The sequence below is a fragment of the Meriones unguiculatus genome, chromosome 18 (genome assembly GCF_030254825.1).
Source record: "Meriones unguiculatus strain TT.TT164.6M chromosome 18, Bangor_MerUng_6.1, whole genome shotgun sequence".
NCBI classification, from domain to species: domain Eukaryota; kingdom Metazoa; phylum Chordata; class Mammalia; order Rodentia; family Muridae; genus Meriones; species Meriones unguiculatus.
Window position 1 is genome coordinate 59,377,032 of NC_083365.1, and position 27,210 is coordinate 59,404,241.

Consider the following 27,210-nt stretch of genomic DNA (forward strand, 5'->3'; position numbering starts at 1 on the left):
CACAGAGTCTGGTGGTGAAGCTCGTATGTTATTAATGTAATGGCAGGCATTTATTTCTGAAAAGTATGCATGTGAATATATGAGCATCTCCATGCATGTGTATGTACCATGTACTTGCTTTGTGTCCATGAAGGTCAAAGGAAAGAGTCAGATCTCCTGCAAACTAGAGTTACAGATACCTGTGGGCCACCAAGTGGGTACTGGGAACTAAACCCAAGTCCTCTGAAAGAGCTACCTGTACTCATAACTTCCATCTACCCAGCTCCATGACAGTCATTTAGAACATCATACTAAAAAGAGAACACAAAAACAAATCCAGATGACTAATCTTTTCTAAAGATAAGAGATACAAAAAAAAAAAAAAAAAGGAAAGATGGTACCTTCAACATGTGATTGTAATTATTTTAGCATAAGATTATGCTTTGCCTTCCAGAATACTAATAAGATTGTAAAGGAAGACTGGGGTAGGGTAGATTGCTGCACAAAATTATGGACCTAAATTTAAATCCCTAGCACCCACTTAAAAAATAAGACATGATCCTATAGGAGTGAAATCACAGAACTCAGAGGGATAATACAGGTGGACCTTAGGACCTGATAGCCACCAGCCCAGCTACAGATTTAGTGACAAATCCTATTTAAAGTGAGAAAATAATAGAGTAGGATACCTAATCTCTGTGTTAGTGCACAGACATAGATCAACACACACACACACATACAGACATATAGACACACACGTACAGACAGACAGAGAGACAAACTGACACAAAGATAATAAGGATTTTTCAATAACATCAAAGGATTTTTCTCCATTTCTTTTTAAATGAATAATTTTTAATAGAATTTCTATTATAAAAAGTAGCAATTGATATTTGTAATTTATTTATATTAATATAATTCATTGCCTTATTTTTGGTTTTGTGATTGCTCTGTAAGATGTATCATTTCAATTTTAATTTTATTTGTTTAAAAAAGCTTCAGATAATAATAATAAGGGAGCTATCAATGTGAGCGTGCAGGAGCATGGGAAAGACTGCAGGGAGGAAAGGGAGGATGGAGTGGTGTAATTTTATTTCAATTAAGAGCATGAATGTGTGTGCCCACACTGTGATGTCTGATTTGTAGAAGAATTTTTATTATGTTTATGTATTTTATTGTGAGTGTATGTATGGGATGCATGCACACTAAGGCACACATGCGGAGTCAGATGGCAGCTTGCTTGAGTATATTCTCTTCTTAAAACCTGTGGGGTCTAGACATCGGACTCAGGTCACTAAGCTTGACAGCAAGTATCTTTCCCAAATTAGCCCTGATTTGTAAATTTTTATTATTACATTAGACACATAGCTAATATTTTCTGGATGAGAATTCTTAAACTGCATCTGATTTTCAGTGAATGGTCTAATGAATTGTTTATGAATATTTGCCTTTCAGTTTTTGTACTATATCTCCACATACTAATATAAAGAAAGGTTGTTTATGTCATATAAATAAATAGTGATGGGAAAACTATATCTACATGTAAAAGATAGATGTTAAACACATCTCATATCATACCTAGAAACCAAAGATACATAAATGTAGGACTTGAAACTGCAAAACTTCTGTGGTCAATGGAGAAGTAAAATGTCATGAGCCCTGAGCCTGACCATGGCTGACACTATTGTGGCAGCACCTTAGACACTAGTGTTTAGGGCACAAACCAATAACTGGAATGTTCTTTTTTATCTTTTAATTATTTTATTTTTTTCTTTATTAATTACACTTTATTCACTTTGTATCCCCCCATGTGGTTCCCTCCCTCCTCCCATCCCAATCCTTCCCTTCCTCCACCCTTAGCATGCATGCTCCTCCCCAAGTCCACTGATAGGGGTGGTCTTCTTTTCCTTCCTTCTGATCCTGGAATGTTCTTATACATCAGGTCAACCTCTACAAAGCAAAGGAAGCAGTCAGCAGTATGAAAAAGTGAGCTCAGGAATGAGAACAAATCTCAAAAAGTGTATATGGAATCCATATGTGTGTGTGTGTGTGTGTGTGTGTGTGTGTGTGTGTGTGTGTGCACATGTGTGGACATACATGTGTGTGATAAGGACAGTGGTCAATATCAGGGCTCTTCCTATAGCTCTCTACTTTTTTCAGTTTATCTTGTTTCTTCAATTTTTAAAAATCTTTTCTCATACATTACGTCCTGATTATAGTTTCCCTCCCTCCATTCCTCCTAGTGCATCCTCCTACCTTACCTCTCCTGAAATCCACTCCTGCTTCATTTCTCTTAAAAAAAATAATAATAAAATAAAGAGCAGACCTCCGAGGTATATCAACCACACATGGCTTAACAAGTCACAATAAGACTAAGCAAAAAACCTTCATTTCAAGGCCAGTAAGAGGAAAAGGGTTTGCACAGGCAAAAAGTCAGAGACACCCTCACGCCTACAGTTAGAGTCATACAAGAAAAACAAGATATACAGCCATAACATGTATCTAAAGGACGTAAGTCAGACACATGCAGGGCTCCTGATTGTTGTTGTAGTGTCTGTGAGCCCCTATAAACCCTCCTTAGTTGTTTCTTTGGTCTGTGTTCTTTTTGTGTTCTTGATCCCTTTGACTCCTACAGTTATTCCTCCCTTCTTCTGCAGGGTTCCCTTGGTTCCACCCAGTGTTTGGCTATGTGTCTCTACTTCTGTCCTATCAGCTGATAAATGATGCCACTCTGAAGGCAATTGGACCAGGCACTGGTCTATGAGTATAACAGAATATCATTAGAAAACTTTTCAGTGACTTTTTTTTCCAGTTGTGTTTGTTTCTATCTTTGGTTCTGGTCTGAGCATCCACTGGTTTCTGGTCATCCATGCAGTGTCAGGGGTGGGCTCCCTCTCCTAACGTGGGCTCCTTTCATGGTGTGGGCCTCAAGTTGGACCAATAATTGGTTGGCCACTGCTACAAGTTCTGCACCACCATTACCCCAGCACATCTTGCAGGCAGAAAAAAAGTGTTCAAGGTTTGTGGCTGGGTTGTTGTCCCAGTCCCACTTCTGGAATCCTTGCCTGGTTATAGAAGATGGCCAGTCAGGCTCCTGTGCTCCCCCTCTTGTCCTGATCCCAATTACTAAGAGACTTCACTAAGGTCACTCTAGGGAGTTTCCATTACACTAGATTTCTACTTTGTCCCACCCCCACCACTAACCCCCAATCCCTCCAAATGGAGCAGTGGAGCAGGTGCCACAACCACTGTGGACCGTTTCTCTCCTCAATCTAGTTTTTCTGCTGTGTGCAAGACCATTCAGAGAGGAGAGCTGCCATCCATCTTGTGTTTCAAGACAGTCTCTCAATTAAATTGGAGTCCATTTTTCAAGTAGGCTGGGGACCAGAGAACACCTGCGGTCTTCCTCTCTGCTGCCCTCTCCTGTCAGCAGGCTGCATCCCCACATCTGACTTCCACGTGGAGAGCTTTACACAAGTCCTCATGCTGGCATAGCACTGGCTTTACTGACTAATCCACTTCCCCAGTCTACAATTCAGCACTTTATAAAAACAAATAACCAGATTTTACCATAGGCAAAATCTTAAAAAGGCATTTCTGTGATGAACACATTGAAATAGCCAACAAATATGTGAAAGGATGCCTTGTAGGCACAATTCCCTAAATTTATAATTGGTCCAAAACTTTGGTCTTGTCAGAGCTCTATGTCGATTATCTTACTAAATCAAATATTTTAACTTTTTATTTAAATGTATAAGCTGAACTTCTATATAGGTTTATGTGTAACAATTGTAATTATTTCTTTTTTTTATGCATTCATCCTCTTGAAGTGTAAAAGCCTCCAAGCAAGGTTTAGGAAGACACTTTCCCAAGCTGGTGTGCTTCAAACCAAAATTGGCAATGCTTTCTAATTTTTCCCAGGTTTGTGTTAGGGCATTCCTAACTGCATCATGACTATTCAGACTGAGCAAAGATCACAGACATGCCTTAAGCCTGTGTATTCCATCCACACCTGGAAACAGACTTAATTTCTAGACTGGATTTCTGTAAATGTCTGTTCCTTTTCACTGTAGTTTTGTAAAGCTTAAATATTGTCTTCTAACACTTGGGAGAAATACTGAAGTACTTTCTCTTGGAAGCTGTATTGTGTAAAGCTTTGGTACTAATTGCTATTTGTGAATGCTCTAAAGAAAAAAAAATAACTCCACAAAAGAACTCCAAAAATAGGTTTTTGACATTAGGATATCATCCACAGGACAGACAGAAGGAAAATACAATATGGACTATTGGTAAGCCACTTTCTGTGTGTTTTAGTGGCTTAAAACTGTCTCTGAGTTATTGGCAGTAACTCCTTAACATTTCTCTCTCTCTTCTCTTCTCTCTCTCTCTCTCTCTCTCTCTCTCTCTCTCTCTCACACACACACACACACACACACAGGTGTGGGATCAGATCAGACTGACTGATATGATCTCATTCCAGTATTAAAAGACAATAAAAAACAAATTGTGAGATTGTTAATAAATGACGTTTTTTCAGGGAATGTTGTTCCAAAACAAGAGGGTTGGGTTGTTAGAATTAAAGTCAAACTGAGCATAGCATTCCACCTAAGATACCAGTACTTGGGGAACTGAAGGAGGACTGAGGCTTACATTTCAAAGTAAACATTAAAAAATGGAGTCAGTTGTGCCAGCCTATTGAGAAACAACTGAAGCCAACAGATAATGGGGAAATGGATGTTATGCATGATTAATTAACATTATGGGAAACCATTGTAACTAGGACTCTTCTTTCTACCTATTTTAAATATTTGTCATAGTCACAGGTATATACTTCTTCAAGACTGAGATAAAACAAAGAGTGGGGAATATAACCTTCCTGGCAGGAATGGGGTATTCTGAAGAGATTTTTATGCCTCTCTCTTTGGTTATCAGACTATTAAAACAGTTGTTCCCTGTTTTAACCCAGGAATCTCACGTTGGAAGAAGTGAAACAATATGGCCTTGTTCCAGCCAGAGGAGAAGAGAAGCTCATCTCCCAAGAAGAGATTTCATCTATATCAAGTCCTGGAGGAGAGACCAAAGCTACGATACTAATGGGTCAATGATGGGCAGGCCAACACCTTGGTCAAGGCTTGCTTAGCCATGAATAGCCATGGGTAGCCATGGACAGCCTTTGTCTTCTATTTAAATGTAAGGCTCATAACAGACCAAAATAACAGGTTGGGCCTCATTGGATATTATTTTCCTCTACCCAGTGTGGTCACATTTAATAAATCTCCTTGCTTTCTGCTTTTAGTTATACATGTTGATTTAATTGGCCTGTTGCTATCATGCAACTGAGACTAAGTTGTTAATGGTGGTTTGGCCCAGACTCTGATTCTAACAAGTCCAGTACACATGTAATTCCGTTATCATCTAGATGAGTTTGTTTGTTTGTTTGTTGTTTTTGTTTGTTTGTTTGTTTGATTTTGTGCATGAGCAATGAGTATCATTGCCTTACAACGGTTGGGCTCAGGATACTGCAGAGTTGTATCGTGTGCATTTTAATAAAACACATTGAGCAGGGTGACTTAAAAATCACTCATCCTGTAATGGAAATAGTAACAATAATAATAAAGAATTATTGGCAGAAAAACTGCATCTGAACCCACCGATTCAGAAGAAATTATAATAAGTAGAGAGCACAGCAAAGCCAACTTGTAATCACAGCTGAGTCAAATCAGCATGGTGCTATGCACTTCTGATAGCAGGAAATGGGAGCCTGAGTGAAAGGGTTTATAGGTTTGAAGTAAGCCTGAGATGCATACCAAGACTCTGAGAACTGAGAGAGAGATGGGGAGGTGGAGGGCGTTAATAGAACATGTGCCAAATGTCTAATATATTTTCTTAGTGGATTTGTATCTAGGTGTCTAGCCTCAAGTTCATTTCTAAGGCCTGGTGACATATGAGATTTTGTGATGATTCCATATCTTATTGAAACCTCTCTTTTTCTTTGTAAAATGCACTGCCTTGTGTGGTCATTTATTATTTTTCACTAAATAATTTTCCTATGGTTTACATTTCAAACACAATATTTTTTTAAAAAAATATTAGAGCTACGCTTTTCATATTTATAAAATATAAAAGATTGGTTTCTTTTTTATTAATATCATGTGTCTTGGCATGGGTATACATCCATGCTATGGGTGCCTATAAAGACAAGAAGAATGTATGAAGATTCCCTGAACCTGGAATGACAGGCAGCTGTCAGTTTCCTAATTATGGGTGCTAAGAACCTCACTCTTCTCTGTAAGAGTAGTATGTGCTCTTAACTGCTGAACCATCTCTCTAGTGACATACTTAAAAATAAAATTTGAAATTATTGTTAGACTGAGACTTTAAACACACCAGCCATTGCTACCCCACATAAGAATAAGGTTACAAGTAGAAAGAGAACATGTCATTAGTTTTATGTTTGTAGTAGAGTAGGAAAGAAGTGAAGGAGTATAAACTTTCAATGTGAGGCCTTTTTCCTCAAGATTTCCTACTTTATTCCAGTTGGAAAATATGTATGAGTAAGTACTTTCAGTTAATATCATTTCCATGAACATAAGCCTACAAGGACTTGATTAAGCTATAGCCAGTACTTATTTGGAAGTAACACTGTGACCACAAGTCAGTAATAAACAGCTTTGAGGTACAAGATGTCACATAAAACATTGATTGTTTTAGTAAGCAGCTGTAGGGCAACACGTGTGACTAATGGTTATCTGCAGAGCATAAGATTGATGACAATGATGAGAGCTCATATTGCAACCAATTTTGGGGGGAACATACATAACAAACTCTGAAACTATGAATGGCTATCCATTGTGTAAATGGGCTTAGATATAGACGTATGTGCAGTGCATGGCAGGGCAGTGCTCTCAGAGTTCGCTAATAGATGTGCAGATATACCTGGTAGGCATGCAAAAGAACATATGGGGTAGCGATTAAGCTTAGAATTAAACTGAATATGCTGAAGATGGTAATTGGAGATATCAAGCCATAAATTCAGTCTTGAAAGTGGCAGAGGTTTAAAGAGGATGTAAAGATGCTACGATGTTTAGTGAGGCTTAGATTTTTAAAATCATTGAAATGAGCAATTAAAACTGAACTCTCATAAAATAAAATTAAAATTATTATCTAGAGTTCAGGAATAGTTGGATTATTCTTTGCAACTTCTTAAAGTTCTTTTGCTAAATTGCTAAAAGTCATCTCTTTGCCCAACAGTTGCCCATCAGTCTCAGCATCTGCTTTGATAGTCTGAAGGGCAGAGGCTTTCAGAGGCCCTCTGTGGTAGGTTCCTAGGTTGTTTCCTGTTTTCTTCTTCTTCTGATGTCCATCCTCTTTGCCTTTCCAGATGGGGATTGGACATTTTAGTTATTCACATGCCTCGCTGGGTGCCTGTGCCCTTTGATGCCCCTCACGCTATGACTCTCTTCAGACAGAAAAGGGATCTTGGAACTACAGCCACCATTGTTACTGCCATCTCATTGGCGGCTGTTGGAGCTACCGCCCGGGCATTAGCCATGAGTCATACTGGGCAGACTGCTCAGACCCTGAATAATCATTTAGCCAATGTAGCTCATGCCTTAGTTGTACAAAAAGGAATTAATTCTCAACTAAAAGGAAGCTTGATGGTGTTCAATCAGAGGATTGACCTCGTGGAGGAGCAAATTGATACCCAATGGCAAATCGCTCAACTTGGCTGTCAATGAAAATATGCTGGACTTTGAGTCACTAGCATATAACATGAGAATTTTTCCTGTGCTGCAAATCTGTCTAAACAATTGTCGAGCTATATTTTAGGTAATTAGACTGGAGAATTCGATACTACGATGGAGCAGCTGAGAGTGGCCATTGTCACAGTGAATTCTACCAGAGTGGACGCAGGACTAGCCACAGGATTATCATCATGGATTGCTGCAGCCATGAATCATCTGAAGGAATGGGCGGGCATGGGAGCGTTAGCAGGCCTTCTGGTGTTGGTCTCCTTGGTTTGCCTGTGGTATACATGCAAGATTAGAGTCTCACAACAGCGTAATGCAGCCATGATCATTCAGGCCTTTACAGCCATTGAAGCAGGACAGTCTCCCCAAGCATGGTTGGCTACCATAAAAAGCTAAAATGTTATGCTCAGGATGTGAGGCTAAGCACTGCACTCAGGGTCAGCCACTTCCGACCCAGAGAAGAGCATGTCTGATTGCATGCGTGTTGATGCCCCAGGTCCTGCCTCTGAGAAAAAGGTATCAGACAGGTCTGAGGCTCTTTTGGTGGATGACACCTAAATGAACATCAGTACAAAGTCCCAATTTATTTCTAATATCAGAGATCAGACCTCTCCTCTTGCCTGATGCGTCTAAAACAAAAAGGGGGAACTGTAGAGAGCTGTGGAATGCTATGCCTTAAAGATGGAGCTGGTTTCTGCCTTCCACCTTCCCGATGGTGAGTGCTGTCTGCCACGAACAATTCCACATTTGGCTAAGGCTGAGGATCTGGCTTGCTTCCATGTATGTGGACCTATCTGCATTGCCCATGTGGCACGCTGGGGTTGGCTACCCAGAGGCTATTTAAGCTGTGGGCTGGCTTTCCCCAGGGTCAGAAGATTGTTCAAGGTTCCTGAATAAACTGCATTGAAAAAAAAATCATCTCTTTGTGTAATATTTTTGAGTTAAAAATTTTAATTGATGATATTTATAATTTGTGAGGGAAATATATCTTTATGTGCATGTATGCAATGGACTAAAAATCAAGAAAATTACCCATTTCTATGCTTGTTGACAAGTATTATATACTTTACAGGGACCATTCTGAACTCTTGACTTGCAGTTACCCAAGAGAACAAGATTCTTCAGTCTGTCCTCCAGGTACCATTTGCCACTCTCAATAGGGATATTTTGGTTGTTATTTTCACAGATGAGGAAGTATTAATGATACCCAAGTTGTATATCCAGTAAGTGTATGTGGCTGCTAAGCATTTCCTAACCAAATAAGAACCATGCATCTTAAATGTCAGTCATGCCAGAATATGGCATCCCTCATTCTAATGAGGAAGATATCCCATGTTTTAAAAAAAGAAAGCAATTCTGGGAGACCTGCCTTGTGTTAAGTGGCTGTGGCAGTAGCTCCCCATGCAAAAAAAGAGCTCTGGGCCTGAGAATGGAAAGAATAATGGTGATAATAAGTGTGATAATGAGTGGTAGAAATGGAGGAGATGGGAGAGCTCATCAGTTACACCAAGGAGAGGTAAGGGAATATATTTAAAGAAGTTGTTAGAGAAGGGTTCTGGGTGAACTTCTGGGAAGTCTCCAAATTGCAGAGTTCTACAAAATTCTAGAATGCTTTTGAATGTTTTTGATTGTAGCTTGAGAGAAGCTGCTTTCTTTCTTTCTTTCTTTCTTTCTTTCTATCTTTCTTTCTTTTTTTTTCCACATGGTTGCATGGAGTACAGAGCTTGAAGGTAACACTACTAGATATACAATCAGTCATTTGTCTAGTTTCTATGGTAGTGACCTCATAGGGAAGGGATCTTTCTGAAGTCATCGAACTCCTGTGTGTACTACCAGTGTACAGCACAAACTGAAGACATACTTAGTGCCCTATATGGGGGCCAAAAGAAGAAAAAATATTAAGGCCATAAATGGCATCCTCCTGCCTTCATTTCCATAGGCACTGCCCCTGTCTAAAACCTCATATTCTCTTGCTGTACCCTTCTAGATCTTGCCCTCATGTCCTACTCCTGCCAGCTACTTCCCACTGTGTTTTCCTACCTTTTAAAAACATTACAACTCCAGGACATGTTATTCACATCACTGTATATTCAGAATTGGTTATAAATGCTTTAAAAATATCCTATATACTATGTACACAATATTTTGAAGGTAGACTCTTTAGAGAGTCCAACACATGAAAACAAAAGAATGAATGCCAGTGATTACCAGTGTCATTATCAGATCTTATGGACGTATGCAAAGCAAATATGGTGGAAAAGGAAGATAACTGCAACTGCATCCTTTAAGTTATTTCTGACCAGAGACTTTGTTCAAAACTAAGCATCCAAGAGTGTTACTAAAGCTACATTTATAATAATCCCACATGTGTGTTCAAATAATGCCAAGGTTACCTGTAAATGTAACAAAAACACAAGACTATAAGCTTATTTAAATCATGATGAAATGTTTTTGCTTTTAAAAAATTTATTTACAGGATTCTTTAGAATGAACTTTGTCAATGATCTCATTGTATAACAATGTCAAAAGGTAGATGGACCTTGTAGACAGTTTGTAAATAATTTTATTATGTTTGTGTTAGTGTGTGTGCCTATTTGTATACATGTACATACAAATATAGTATGTCAAGAGGTTGACTTGCTTATGTAATGGACTTGCTTATGTAATGTAATAGCTTATGTATTTATGCTTGTATCTATTCAGCTATTAGGAGGCTCAGAGGTCACTGCAAGTGGACTCCTCTAGCAGAATCAGCAGCCTTAAAAACTATGAAATAAAACTACAGGACTTTGAATAACAGGAAAAACAATGGAGATACTATATCCTACCACCTGCTCTGGATGTAGGAATGTCATTTTGAAGGGCCTAAAAGGTATTATTAGACAACTGTATAGACTTTATAATATTACTATCTAGTCGAAGGACTCTGATAAAGAATAAAAGCATATCATTGTACTCTGCTCTGAGAGTCAGTATAAATAGGGCTGCCAATCACTTTGACAGAGAAATACCTCACAGGATAAGCCTTCTAGCTGCTTCAAAAGTAGTATAAAGCCTGCTTAAAATGTTGGTTGTCATGATGGTACCTTTGGCCATTCTCCAATCTCATCCCTTTAGTGAAAGTTTTGTGACAATGGGCACTTTGTTCACTGTCTGCTTTCATCTCTCAAAACTCTGCAATACACAATGGTCTCTTTGGCCACCAACCATTTTTCATCTTTGACAGTGTGTCTTATGACAGTCATCCCTTTACTATTGTCTACTCTCCCCCCCTTGGAAGTGTGCCCTATGTAATGGTCCCTTTGGTCATTGTCCATTTTTTACCCCTTGAGACTTTTCTATACAATGGTTCTTTTAGCCATTTTAGCCACTCTTAACCCTTGCTCATGCTATACTTTCCCCGTATTGAAATCCAACTATGTTCTACATTATGCTTTGTGTCTCATCTGAATTATTTCAAAGGATATTACAAGAACTTGGAAGCTGATGGAAGTCTGGAAGATTTTCTTAGTATTGCTTTGTGTTTCTATCTGGTTGTGGTTGGATTTTCTCCATCTTCATTGTGGCAAGGAATGAACTACCATCTATTCGGCAGTAACTACTGAATCCCTTGATCATTATGCTTACAATTCCCTTGATGTATGCACTTTCTCTAGCTAGCTTTGGCTTCTGTCCTTTTTTCTTATTTTGCTGTAGGTCACCAATACTCACTGAACATGTACTTCTGTCTCCTTCTACAACCATGCTAAGCAACTCAGGAGCCTTTATCTAAAATGGGTATTTCTGCTCACCGAATGGATTCTGGGTATCCTATAGCTATGTGTAAGGTAACATTACTTCAAATATAAAATCAAAGAGGTACTTTCAGCCTCAAATTTAAGGTTATCTCTGTTTGACAGGAACTGATTTTGCATAATGTACTATTTTGTAGCCTATGGCAGTTCAGTATCCAAGTGGCCTCAATAGTAATGGGGACAGAAACTGTCTCTGACATGAACTGATTAGCCTGCCCTTTGATTACCTCACCCTCTGAGGAGAAAGCAGCCTTACCGGGCCACAGAAGACAATGCAGCCACTCCTGATGAGACCTGATAGACTATAATCAGAAGAAAGGGGAGGAGGACCTCCCTTTTCAGTGGACTGGGAGAGGGACATGGGTGGAGAAGAGGGAGGGTGGGTTCGAAAGGGGAGCAGGGAGGGAGGTACAGGGGGGATACAAAGTGAATAAACTGTAATTAATAAAAAAACAAACAAACAAACAAAACACACACAAAAAAGATTCTCATCTTTGTGAGCTTCTAATATATTGTGACCATGACAAACAGCTTAGTCTCTCTGGGTCTTTCTGTATATTTACAGGAAGAAAATATATGCTACATCTGGAAAGGGTAATCATTCTTTCAACATGTTCCAAAAAATAAAAAAAGTTGACTCTTGCCAGCCATGGCAATTGTGAAATCAGATATGGTGGCTATGTGGTTTAGCTTTTTATTGTCAATTTGATATAAATTGGCATCAACTAAAAAGAAAGAACCTTAGTTGAAGAATTGACTCCATGAGATTGGCCAAAGGACATGTCTTTTGGGCATTGTCTTGATTGACAATTGACATGGTAGTCTAGCACACTGTGAGAAGAATGATCCTTAGACTAGTGGGCTTAGGCTCTATATGAAACTTAGCTGAGCAAGCCAAAGGGATCACACCAGTAATCAGAATTTCCCTGGGATCACTGCTTTAGTTCCCACTTGAGTTCCTGTTTTGATTTTCTTCTGGAACTTTAAGCTAAATAAACAAACAACAAAACAAAACAAAACTTTCCTCCACATGTTGCTTTTGGTCAAGGTTTTATCAAGATAATGAGAAGTAACTAGAACACATACCAATTCTGACTTTCAGGCCACTTAGGACTTGGCTCTTAGTGTTCAAAAATTCTGTAATTAGATAGGCAGACTACACATGATTCCAAGGCTACATTTGTGCTATATGAGCCTTGCCAGAAAGCAAGGATCATTCCCTTATGGAACTTGGTGTTATGAACTGCTTTCTTCTGAGCATAGTAACTACCACCATCTTTATCAGAATAACTGAGTATTTTTAAGAGACTCTCAAAGTTGGGATTAACTGTTGACATTCTCTCATAGAAGGAGGGGGGTTGGATCAGTCATTTGACCCTCACCTAAGAGTTCAGGTACCCATTCCTATAGCTCCCTTCCAGCTGTGTGTAATTTTGCCTAAATTACATATGGTCTTATGGTCTTGGCAGGTGGTTTGACGTATAAAATATGGAAGTATAAGTGATGGGGCCTCCATCTGTGCAGCTCGGAAAGTCATCCATTTAATAACACCTTAGGTTACCCACTTGGACTTTCATGAAATTGTTCTTGAGTCATTATTGGTTCCTTATCATGTGGAGCAGACTATTACGACTTTATTGAAATGAACCCAATAGTTCATCTAATCTGAATTGCTTTGACACATATCACAGGTACCAGGGAGACTACAGGGATCCCTGTGATATGTATACACAAATATACATAGACAAACACATGTGCATATTCTCTAACAGCTTGGTTTCTAAATTTACCTATTTATTGTAGCTGTGGGTTCACTTAGACTAACAGGGTGTAGTTGAGTAGTAGCAAACTTACTTGCTGTGTCTTAACTTCTGAGTTGTGACCGAGCACCACAAAAGAAGAAAAACATGTTCAAAAGTAAGCCAGGCTTTTGAATTCCAATACTTTATATTAAAATGTCTTCCTGTGTATGCTGGGAGGAGACCTAATTAGCTTGGAGTGTTAAGAATAGATTAATAACTGTTTTGTTCTTTTAAACTTATAAACTAAATATAAAATATATTTTATAAATATAAATAAACTAAATATAATTTAATATAAATATATATTTATAATATAAATAATATATATATATATAAAATAAATATAAAAAGTCTCAATGATTTGTGTGATAGCTGGGTTAGTAGGGAAACTCACAAACAAACCGTTTTATAAAAATAACATTAATATCGGGGAGCCTTATTAAAGGGGGTGAGGATAGAAGGACACAGAGGGGAAAATAAGTACACAAAAAGACCATCAGAGTTAAATAATCTGGGTACAGGGATCCTTATGAAGACTGAAGCACCAACAAAGGACCATGCATGGACTGAACCCAGGCCGTCTACACATATGTAGCCAATGGGCTTCTTAGTCTTTACATGAGTTCTGCAGTAAGTGGAGCAGGGGCTGTCTCTGACATGGACTCTGTTGTCTGCTCTCCGATCATGTCCTCCCAGCAGGGTTGCCTGGCGTGGCCTCAGTGGAAGAGGTTGTATTCAATCCTGATGAAACTTGATGTGCTGGGGTGGATTGGTGGGGGTGAGATTAGAAAGAAGGAGGGTGGGGCCAGGAGGAGATGAGGAAGGTGGATACAATCGGGATGTAAAATAAATAAATAATACGAAAAAAAATAAAATTGCTTGTTGTGATTGAAGAAATGTGTTCTGTGTACTTAAACTTTGCTTATCTCATTTCAAAAACAGTGCTGTCTTTCTATTCCATGCAATTTGTAGGATTATGTACTTCAAATATAACCAAACAGTTCCAAGAAAGCAGACCAACAGAATCTATTATTTAGTGGGTGCTTTTAGATGTATAGGACCAGGAATGAGACATTTAAAGAGAGAGGGAAAGGATAAATTTTAATAATGTTTACATATACTGTAGTTCAGAATTTTCACTTCCAGGTTGAAAAGGAAAACTCTGTGCATTTATAGGCAAAGCTATTGATATTTATGGCAATGCTGTATGCTGTATAAAATTAGAGATAGATTTATATGTCCAATAAGAAGGGACTAGGAAGTAAGTCTCATCATGCACCATATACAGCACTAGAAGGGGTGGCTTAGATCTAAATGATAATGTTTATTAAAGTGAAATCTTTAATAAGAAAAAGGTGAAAAACGGCACGGCAGGCTGGTAATATGTAAGAGACTCCAACTATTCCTTTGAAAGGTGTGAGAAATACAAGTTTCTCAGTTTGGAGGAAGAGCTAAAATCTTTTCCTGTTGTAAGGAATTCTCTGAAAAGAATGAAGGGTTAGCTGTTTTATCTCACAGTTCTAGATTAGTTCATCCTTGTGGAGAAGACACAGCAACAAGACCTCATTCATAGTCAAAGGACAGAGACAGATGAATGGATGTGTGCTGGTGCTCAGCTGCCTCTCTTCATTCACACAGTGAAGGTTCCCAGATAAAAGTGTTGCCACCCACAGTGGCCGGGTCACTCCACTGAAATAAACATCATCAGTGTACTCTTCCACAGGCGTGTGCAGAGGCCCACCACCCAGATGATTCTAATTTCTGCCAAGCTGCCAACTAACAGTTAACTTTACTGACATGATGTTCACAAATGCTGGTATTTTTCACTCAGAATTTTTTGGTGTAAGGGAAACAAGAGATTAATAAAGTGTTCTGCCTGAATTTCACTAAGAATTTTCACACACTGTACTTGCTGCCTTCTGCATCATTTGCTAACTTAGGAAAAGAGAATTAGAATTGGAAACAATTCATTAATTCAAATAGGTTCTTCTTATTTTCCTAAATATGAACAATTTTGTCCAAATTCCTGGTGAAGTCAAACTCGATTTTCACAAAATTAATTTGTAATTAGCATATTATATACTTTCCAGGTGACAAAATGTCTGATGAAAGCCATTAAGAGGAACACGTGTTTTATTTTAGCTAGTCATTCAAGGACTCATCCCACCACAGAGGTAAATGAGACAGTCAGTCATGTTGTATTCACAAACAGTAAAGGGTTAATTCTGGTCCTAAGCTTACTTCCTACTTTTTTACCCCACCTTGGACACTAGCCTATAGCATCTCATTACCTATGTTTAGGGTAGATATTTCCACATCAATTAACAGATTTTATAAAATCCCCTATAGCTATAGCATTTATAGATCTGCCCAGAGGTGCTTCCATTGTGAATCTAAATCCAGCTGAGTTGACATTAAAGACTAAATATCAGAGATACACAATTAACTTTATAAATGTTATCTCTTTGATTTCTTCATGGTTTTAATTTATTATGTTTATTTCACATTAAGTATGAGCTAAGAAGGAAAACATTTTCTACTTTTCTTCTATTTGGAATTAGAGTTTTTTTGTTTTGTTTTTTCTTGGTCCTAACATTATCTCTTACATGTGGTTCTTCAGATTGATATTGCTTAAAACTTGTTTCCTCCTCTTTAAGTCCAAGTCACATATTAGAGCTTTTGATCATTTGTGAGATTATTTCTTTTTATTGCTAGCCCAAAGACACCTTGAGAGTAGGACCATAGAAGGATCAGCAGTTAAGAACACTTTTTGCTCTTGCAGAAGAACTAGAGTTCAGTTCCTAGCACACTCAGGCTGCATCAAAACACTCTGTAATTATAATTCTAGGTTTTGATGTCCTCCTGGCTTCCAGAGGTACCAGGCACACAAACAGTACACAGTCTTCTACAGAGATACTTCTCTGGGTTTGGCGCTAGTGTCTCCATGAGGCTGACCAGTGGTGCCAGAGCTGAATTTTCCACCACTCCAAAGAGACAGTGATCATATTTCCTGGATAACTTGCCTTGTGTGGAGCTGCCAATAATTTGGTACCATCTCTAGGTTTGCTGTAGGTACATCAAGAACCATAGAAAACTTGACTAAGGAAGATTTTGACTGTCATATCCTCGATAGAGGTTTTACTGTCAAGAACATCCTGGACTAAAAAATTAATGATGCTTTTTATGTCACAGACCTTGGAGACATTCTAAAGGAGTATCTAAGATAGCTAAAAGCTCTTCGTAGTGTCACTGCCTTTTATGCAGGCAAGTGTAGTTAACAGCAGAGTCATAGTGAGCAACCTAGCTGTCATTGGGACAGGGTTTGACTGTGCAAGCAAGATTGAAATACAATTGGTACAGGGGTTTGGGATGCCTCCAGAGAGTATTGTCTATGTAAATCCTTGTAAACAAGTGTCTCAAATCAAGTATGCTGCCAGTAATGGAGTCATGATGATGAGTTTGATAGTGAAATTGAGGTAATGAAAGTTGCCAGGGCACATAAAAAGCAAAGTTTTTTTGTTGTTGTTGTTTTGTTTTGTTTTTGTTTTTGTTTTCGTTTTTTTTAGATCACCACTAATGATTTAATGATTCCAAAGCAATTTGTTGCTTCAGTGTCAATTTTGGTGTCACACTCAAAACTGGCAGGCTTCTCCTGAAATGAGTCAAACAGCCAAATATTGATGTCAATGGTGTCAGCTTCCATGTGGAAAGGTGGGTGTACTGATACTAGGACCTTCATGCTGACGATGTCAGATGCCCTCTCAGTCTTTGACATGGGACAAGAAGTTGATTTCAGCATTTATCTGCTTGATATTGTTTGTGGCCTTCCTGAATCTTACTATACAAAGCTTAAATTTGAAGAGATCACCAGTGTAATCACCCAGCTCTGGACAGGTACTTCCAATCAGACTCTGGAGTGAGAATAATAGCTGAGCCAGGCAGATACTATATAATGTCAGCATTCATGCTTGTAGTAAATATCACTACAAAATAAAAAAAGTATGAAAGAGGCAGTCTGACTCTGCAGATGAAGATGAGACAAATGAACAAACCTTCATGTATAATATGAATGACAAAGTATATGGATCATTTAACCACATACTTTATGGCCATGCACATGTGAAGGCCCTGGTACAGAAGAGACTCAAAACATTAGAGAAATATTGTTCATCCATTGTCTGGGGACCAAGACTTGAAGGCCTTGATTGGATCACGGAGCTTGAAACTCATGTGGGTGAAACGCATGCTCTCTAAGAACATAGATGCTTACACTGTTCATTGATGCTGCTTCTACTTTCAATGGGTTCCAGAGACCAACTGTAATGTCAGGGCCATTGTGGAACTCATGAAGCATCCATGCAATACACAAGAAATTCTGTCCCTGGGTCACAGTTACCCTGATACACAAACCACACAATGAAAGAATTATAGACCAATTTCCCTTATGAATATAGATACAAAATACAAAATAAAATATTTCCAATCTGAATATAATATCACATAAAAAAGATCATCTTGCCTATGAGAGTGAGTGGGTATATTACTCTTGTGCCTGCTCTTGGTACTCTTTTTCTCCTGTTGGATTGCTGTGTCCAAATTCAATATGATAGTTTGTGCTTCATCTTAACTTCTTTTATTTTATTTTATTTTATTTTATTTTTCATGTTTGGTTGTTATTTCTTAGAAGCCTGCTGTTTTCTAATGAGAGACAGAAAGGGAGTGAATCCAGAGGGGAGGCAGGTGAAAAGGAACTGGGTAGAATAGAGACTAGAGAAACCGTAATCAAGATCTATCATTTGATAAAAGAATCTATTTTCAATAAAAGGGGAAAAAAACAAAGATAAAATAACCACTACCAAGACTTTTAGTTTATGCTTTCATTAGTTTTCCTTTGTAGAAACAATTACCTCTGCACATTCCATTTGAGACTTATTCCACTCTAAGTCAGGAAAATTTTCCAAGCTGCAGGTTAAAAAAAAAACAAAAAACAAAAAACAAAACAAACAAACAAACAAACAAAAAAACTTACTCAACAATGCTGAATTAAAAATGGGTTGGCTACCCAGAGGCTATTTAAGCTGTGGGCTGGCTTTCCCTAGGGTCAGATGATTGTTCAAGGTTCCTGAATAAAGTGCATTGAAAAAAAAATACTCCTCCATTCAAAATAAATGAGACCAGCTCTGTGCATTGGGCTTGCATATTTGGGCTTGCAAGCCTTCAGTGAATAAATTCTCCACAAACAAGTTTAAAAAAAATAATAATAATTTTAAGTACATATGGTAGGTTTTGGTGATACATTTGGAGAGAGACTGGAGGTTGAATCTCAGGATTGGAGAAGTTGAGGCAAGACTTTTTTCATTCATTTTTAAATTTTATTTATTTTTTATTATTAGTTGCATTGTATTAACTCTGTATCCCAGCTGTATCCCACTCCCTCATTCCCTCCCAATCTCACCTTCCCTCCCTCATCTCTTCCCTGCCCCTTTCCAAGTCCACTGCTTGGGGAGGACCTCCTCCCCTTTCATCTGACCCTTTTTTATCAGGTATCATCAGAACTGGATGCAAAGTCCTCCTCTGTGGCCTAGCAGGACTGCTCCTCCCTTGACAGGTGGCAAGGTCAAAGAGCCTGCCATTGAGTTCCTGTCAGAAATAGTCCCTGTTTCCCTTACTATGGGAAAACAATTGGTTACTGAGCTACTACGGGCTTCATCCGCACAGGGATTCTAGGTTATATCCATACATGGTCCTTGGTGGAGTGTCAGTCTCAGAAAAGACCCCTGTGCCCAGATATATTTGGTCCTTGTGGAGCTCTTATCCTTTCCATGTCATACTAACTCCCCATCTTTCATATGATACCCTGCACTCTACCAAAGGTTTGGTTATGAGTCTTAGTACCTACTTTGATACACTGTTAGGTAGAGTCCTTCAGAGGGCCTCTGCGGTAGGCTCCTGTCCTACTTCCAATGCACATTCCATTTGTCTTTCTAAGTGAGGATTGATCATCTTACCCCATGTCCTCTTTCTTGTATATCTTCTTTAGCTGTATAGATTTCATTATGTTTATCATATCTTATAGGTCTATATAAGAGAGTATATATCATGTTTGTCTTTCTCCTTCTGGGATGCTTCACTCAGAATGATCTTTCCTAGATCCCACCATTTGCCTGCAAATTTCATGATTTACTTGTTTTTGATTGCTGAGTAGTAGTCCATTGTGTAAAAATACCACAATTTCTATATCCATTCCTCCATTGAGAGACATCTGGGTTGTTTCCAGGTTCTGGCTATTACAAATAAAGCTGCTACAAACATGGTTGAGCAAATGTTCTTGTTGTGTACTTGAGCAAATTTTGGGTATATACCTAGCAGTAGTATAGCTGGGTCTTGAGGAAGCGCTATTCCTAACTGTCTGAGAACGCACCAGATTGACTTTGAAAGTGGTTGTACCAGCTTACATACCCACCAGCAATGGAGGAGGGTTCCCCTTTCTCCACAACCTCTCCAGCATGTGTTGTCACTTGAGTTTTTGATTTTAGCCTTTTTGATGGGTGTAAGGTGAAATCTCAAGGTCGTTTTGATTTGCATCTCCCTGATGGCTAAGGATGTTGAGCATCTCTTTAAGTGTTTATCTGCCATTCTGTATTCCTCTACAGAGAATTCTCTATACCCCATTTTTTTAATTGGGTTACTTGATTTATTACTTTTTAACTTCTTTAGTTCTTTATATATGCTGGATATCAGCCCTCTGTCAGATAAAGGGTTGGTGAATATCCTTTCCCAGTCTGTAGGCAGTTGTTTTGTTCTGTCGACAGTGTCTTTTGCTTTACAGAAGCTTTTCAGTTTCATGAGGTCCCATTTATTAATTGTGGCTCTTAGAGCCTGTGCTGTTGGTTTTCTGTTCAGGAAGTTGTCTCATGTGCCAATGAGTTCTAGGCTGTTCCCCACTTTTTCTTTTAACCGATTTAGAGTATCTGGTTTTATGTTGAGGTCTTTGATCCACTTGTACTTTAGTTTTGTGCAGGGTGATAAATATGGATTTATTTTCATTTTTCTGCATGTAGACATCCAGTTGGACCAGAACCATTTGGTGAAGATGCTGGTTTTTTTTCCATTGAATGGTTTTGGCTTCTTTGTCAAAAATCAAGTATTCATAGGTGTGTGGGTTTAATCTTCTGTTAGGTTCCATTGATCCTCTTTTCTGTTTCTATGTCAATACCATACAGTTTTTATTACTATTGCTCTGTAGCACAGCTTGAGATCAGGGATGGAGATACCTCCAGATGGTCTGTTGTTGTACAGGATTGTTTTGGAGATTCTGGGTTTCTTGTTTCGCCATATGAAGGAGAGAATCTTTTTTTCAAGGTCTGTAAAGAATTGAGTTGGTATTTTGATGGGAATTGCATTGAATCTGTAGATTGCTTTTGGTAGGATGGCCATTTTCACAATGTTAATCCTACTAATACATGAGCATGGGAGATCTTTCCATCTCCTGATATCTTTTTCAATTTCTTTCTTCAGAGACTTGAAGTTTTTCTCAAACAGGTCTTTCACTTGCTTGGTTAGTGTCACCCCAAGGTACTTTATGTTATTAGTGGCTATTGTGAAGGGTATTGTTTCCCTGATTTGTTTCTTGGCCCTTTTGTCTTTGGTATAGAGGAGGGCTTCTGATTTTTTTTAGTTGATTTTGTATCCTGCCACTTTGTTTATCAGTTGAAGGAGTTCTCTGTTGAATTTTTGGGGTCGCTCATGTATACTATCATATCATCTGCTAATAGTGGCACTTTGACATCTTCCTTTCTGATTTCTGTTCACTTGATCTCCTTTAGTTGTCTCATTGCTCTGGATAGGACTTCAGGTACTATGCTGAAGAGATATGGAGAGAGTGGGCAGCCTTGTCTTATCCCTGATTTCAGTGGGATTGATTTAACTTTCTCTCCATTGAGTCTGATGTTGGCTATAGGCTTGCTGTATATTGCTTTTTCTATGTTTAGGTATGTGCCTTGTGTCCCTGATCTCTCCAAGACTTTAAATATGAATGGGTGTTAGACTTTCTCAAATGCATTTTGGCATCTAAGGAGATGATCATGTGGTTTTTCTCTTTCAGTTTGTTTGTGTGGAGGCAAGACTTTTGAGCTACATTGTCTTTAAAATTTAGGTATGCCCTGGTTACTCGCATGCCTCACTGGGTGCCTGTGCCCATTGATGCCCCTCACGCTATGACTCTCTTCAGACAGAAAAGGGATCTTGGAACTACAGCCACCATTGTTACTACCATCTCATTGACGGCTGTTGGAGCTACCACCAGGGCATTAGCCATGAGTCATACTGGGCAGACTGCTCAGACCCTGAATAATCATTTAGCCAATGTAGCTCATGACTTAGTTGTACATAAAGGAATTAATGCTCAACTAAAAGGAAGCTTGATGGTGTTCAATCAGAGGATTGACCTCTTGCAGGAGCAAATTGATACCCTATGGCAAATCGCTCAACCTGGCTGTCAATAAAAGTATGCTGGACTTTGTGTCACTAGCATATGACATGAGAATTTTTCCTGTGCTGCAAATCTGTCTAAACAATTGTCGAGCTATATTTTAGGTAATTGGACTGGAGAATTCGATACTACGATGGAGCAGCTGAGAGTGGCCATTGTCACAGTAAATTCTACCCGAGTGGACGCAGGACTAGCCACAGGATTATCAACATGGATTGCTGCAGCCATGAATCATCTGAAGGAATGGGCGGGCATGGGAGTGTTAGCAGGCCTTCTGGTGTTGGTCTCCTTGGTTTGCCTGTGGTATAGATGCAAGATTAGAGTCTCACAACAGTGTGATGCAGCCATGATCATTCAGGCCTTTACAGCCATTGAAGCAGGACATTCTCCCCAAGCATGGTTGGATACCATAAAAAGCTAAAATGATACGCTCAGGATGCGAGGCTAAGCACTGCACTCAGGGTCAGCCGCTTTGGACCCAGAGAAGAGCATGTCTGATTGCATGCGGGTTGATGCCCCAGGTCCCGCCTCTGAGAAAAAGGTATCGGACGGGTCTGATGCTCTTTGGGTGGATGACACCTAAATGAACATCTGTACAAAGTCCCAATTTATTTCTAATATCAGAGATCAGACCTCTCCTCTTGCCTGATGCGTCTAAAACAAAAAGGGGGAACGGTAGAGAGCTGCGGAATGCTATGCCTTAAAGATGGAGCTGGTTTCTGCCTTCCACCTTCCCGATGGTGAGTGCTCTCTGTCACGAACAACTCCACATTTGGCTAAGGCCGAGGATCTGGCTTGCTTCCATGTATGTGGACCTATCTTCATTGCCCCCGTGGCACGCCTGGGTTTGCTACCCAGAGGCTATTTAAGCTGTGGGCTGTCTTTCCCCGGGGTCCGAGGATTGTTCAATGTTCCTGAATAAACTGCATTGGAAAAAAAAAAAATAGAACTGGAGGGGATGTCTAGTGGAAGAAAGCTTGGGATGGGTAAGTTCTTGACCACCCATGTAGTTAGGTTTAAGTAATCTTTGCTTCTTTCTTTTTAAATCTTTTCATTATGAGCATGACTAGTTCTGGTTGTTTTGTGCAATATTTTCCTGTAGATATCTCACCTGTAAAAGGCTTAATACAGTTTGAGAAAGCAGTCTGGGTTTCCAGAGAACTGCACTATAACATCATTAGGGATACATCTCATTTAGATCAGTTTAGGCTTCATGGGATATAGCATATATAAGCATGTTAATTAGTAAATTTGAAGTATATCCAAAAGAAAAATACAAAGCTATCTTTCGGAACACAGGTTTGTACTTTTAGGATATATCCCACAAGACAAAAGAGGCCACACTTCCCTGAAGGTATCTCTGGGATAGAGAGTTAGGAAACAGTATGTGCTGTGACCTAATAGCTCTCAATTTATAGTGCCTCTCTCCTCCATATTCTGTATGGTACACTATGATGAAATAAATCATGTGATATAAGACTTCCCACGAACCTTAAAATGTAATAAATTGGTAAAACTTTCCTTTGTTATTGGGTCTGGTTTAAGGGTCCTCAGAGAGATTGCTACAGAAATTATTTGAAAGCAGCTCACTGAGGAGTCCCCTCTGTCTTGCCCACAGTACCCACTCTCATGCTTCCCTCGCCAAGTCACCCTCCCCCACCCATTCCACCTCTTATGAGGCTCCTCTCCGGGCTTTATAGGAAATACTCTCCATCCTTTTAAGGTCTTGCCATGTTTAAATCTACATTAATTATATTGCTTCTATCTGATGTTCTTCTCTTACCAAAAGGCCCAATTATAAATAAAGCTCAGCAAATATAATTGCTTCAGATTCTTTTGTAGACTGACAGTTGATACTCTTTGCTTATCTTATTTAACAGTATCCCTCTGGCAGTGCATTGGTTCTGGGGATCAAACTCAAATACTTATGCCTGTATAGCAAGCACTTAACCCACTGAGATATCTTTGCAGATATACCTTTTAGAATAGACTGGATATATATGACAGCTATAGTAAGCAATGATCTTTTCTGCTCAAGACACAGTATAAATGTAGTCCTTGACATATGTGGTAACAACACTCATGGGATGAGGGAGTATGATACAGACTTATGTACCCTGTGGATCTAGGAGCCTCATGGATTTAATTTGTAAATTGGAGAACTTTAGGATGAATTAATTCAAGGTTGAGTTGCTGAGGAATTAAGTTCTCTGTTTAGATATAAGAAAGCTGGGTTTTATTTTCAACATATTCATTGACAGAGTTTTTTTTTGAAATTCTTCCAGCTTCCCAACACTGTTTTAAAGCTAATTTAAGTTGCAGTTATGAGTAGGCAAATACTTCAGTATTCTAGTTCACACTGTTTTCTATTCATCAGCCAATGTCACTGCTCTGCAATTTGCCCTTGGAAAATACACTCAGTCTTCTTTGATAAACTGAAAATTCCAGTTCCATGCTGCTCTTCAAAGAGAGATCAGGAGGCTCCTACAAGAACGGTAAATACAGCTGAAGATTAACAATGGTCCTAAAGGTGTGAATGTTAGAATTACAGCAATTGGATTCATCTATTTTTAAAGTCTCCTATGAGAATAATCTCCTAGTACTATTTCAATGCTTCCTCTCTGGTGTCCCAGGTCCACCATGCATGGCCAAATCAAATGCATAGCCAAGAGTAGAGACAGGGAGACCTGAAGAAAACCTGGAGAGAGCCAATTGTAGCCCATCACTCTGAGGTGTGAAGAGTAATTCATAGTAAATAATTATATACTGTGACTACACAGTACTTGAACATCCCCAAAGGCTGCAGAAATAGCCACAGACATTGAAGTGTTGTGATCACTTTTTTGTCTTCTCAACTTTCTTTCTTTCTTTTGCAAGTATACAATTCTCTGAAGATTTCACTAAGTAATAATAAACCATGAAAAAGTGTTTATTATCATTTAGTTCCTTGAGCTTCTAAGCTAGTTTTCTTGTATATTGTTTCCTATAAAGTGAGGTATCACTTTATAAAGAAGAAATAACTACTACAGAAGTGAGATTTATCTCATTCAAAACTGAAAATTAAATATATGACAAGAAGTAATATTTTCCAATTATATTTGACATTACTTTGTTCAGTGATTTTTTCCACTGAGTTGTAGACGTATTACTTATAAGCATGGCTTATTAGAAATTAATTGCCAGTAGGTAATATAAGTATAGAATTACTAAGTTTCCCTTTCATCACTCTCTCTCACTATAAGCACCATTGTTGTAGATAACCATATATCTATATATGTAGTCTTTTGTAGTTTTATCTGAAGAATGAAATATTTAATTTCATTTAATTTAATTTATTCTTAGATGATGATATTCATGTATCCAATTAATTTTTATCACTGTGATCCCAAACACTCTCTACTCTCTTGTCCACCCCTTTAGCTACCCCTGTCCTTTTCTGAACAATTTCCTTTCATGAATATTTTGAGTCTTATTGGTTTAGCCCAGATCATCTATATAACCATAGCTTTGGAAGTAAATTTTTAATACACACTTCTTTGTATTCAGTGTGGGTTCCAGAACCTCCATCAGAAGAGAGCTTCAAGTTTAAAATGAATGGACAATAGAACTTTTTCTGCTTCTGGTCTCAGCCTATGAAACTAAAATATACATATATATATATGTATGTATATATATTAATGTTAATGAGATTGTTGCTCATATATATATGAGCAACAATCTCATTAACAGTAACTATCCAAGTTCAGCCAAGCAAGGGTGCCTCCCAAACTCATATTTCATACTTGAGAGAATACTTGCTTATCTTATGATACTGGGAAGAAATGCAGGCTCTGAAATGTAGCTAACTGGGTGAATGTCTAGTGATGATGACAGCAGAAAGCCAATTGACAGGCAGTAAATGAATTAGCTTTTTTAACCAGAAAGTAAGAGCAGTTTATTGAGCACACTCTAAGAGGCAGGAGGCTGAGCAGTAATTAGAGCCATATCGGTAGCATACAATGAGCTGTGGGAGAGGGGATGCCCAGGTGGGAAAGTAGATTAAGGCATATTTTTCAGTCAGTTTCCTGCATGTAATTCATAAGGAAGGATAGTTCAGGGATGTTAGCATGAGTTGTTGCACAAGCAATTTCCAAATGTGCAAATAGGTACCATGCAAATAAGTGTTATGTAAATAATGTCCATGTAAATCATAGCTATTTAAATAGAGGTAGTCTGAGCTTTTATGTACTTGGCTTCAGAGTGCAGCTGGGTTACATTACATCTTTCTGCAAACAGTAGTTTGCCCTCCCTGAACCAAGTAACCAGCTGCCTTGGGGCATAGGAGAAGAGGGAGGGAGTGTGGGTTTGGAAGGGACAAAGGAGGGGGATACAGTGGGGATACAAAATGAATAAACTGCAATTAATGAAAACAAATAAATAAATTTTTGAAAAAGAGGAAGAAGAACAAGTAAAAGAAACATTCATGGATAACAGCCCAGACAATGTATCTTTAGAGACTGCTACTATGAGATAAACTGGTACTAGAGCCTGACAGCAAAGTCACACAGTTCTTGAGTAGGGAGTGAGGACTGAAAGAAAATTAATAAACCAACACACTATACATGTTATCTGTCGGAGAGGGCTTCCTGTAGAAACTAATCACCGGTTTATTCCAATAATTCATCTATTTATCAAATGTTAAATATACTGCCTTTATCACTGAATTGGGATCTCTTTATGCTTTCTAAGTTTTCCATTACATTTTTGTTTAGATTAAGTTTTTGCATGTGAAACAAACATTTAAACAGGGACTGTCTCTGACATGAACTGATCAGCCTGCTCTTTGATCACCTCCCCCTAAGCGGGGAGTAGCCTTACCAGGACACAGTGTCAGCTTTTAGCTGACATTGGATGAAGATCTATTTGTACTAACACAGCTTATATGTTCTTCATGCCGTAAATTCTGATTCTACCTCTTTACAACAATATATCTCTACTTGAAACCAGAATCACTGAAAATCACGAAGTTTTTTTTGCTTGGGGCCTGCTATGTTTCTTGACCTTTTTTATGGAGTAAAATCTAACATTAAAGCAGGCATCCAATTTGACATACATTCCCTCATAACATCTTAGTCTTCTAAGATGTGTCAGGAGTGGGAATTTTGCATCATCAGTTTGTATCTCCAACTTACAAGTGAGTTCTTTTGCTTCCTAACTAGAATCCAGACACCACAATGCCTGGTTTATTTGCTTGCCTTAATATGAGCATTTGAAACATCAAATTGTTTCCTAAAGAGAGGAAGGTTCTGGACGTGCTCAGTTCCCTAAACAGATTAAAGACACTTTATTTAGAGAGATAAAAGAGTGGCAATTTCCAGAGTTGAGATGAACTGAAAAGAGAGAAAAGAATCAAG

General features: G+C 38.6%; 1 pseudogene; it reads left to right on the top strand.

The window, feature by feature from the left end:
• Positions 1-9,205: 9,205 nt before the first annotated feature.
• LOC110539414 (ornithine decarboxylase-like) lies at positions 9,206-17,675 on the top strand (annotated as a pseudogene).
• The last annotated feature ends 9,535 nt before the right edge of the window (positions 17,676-27,210 follow it).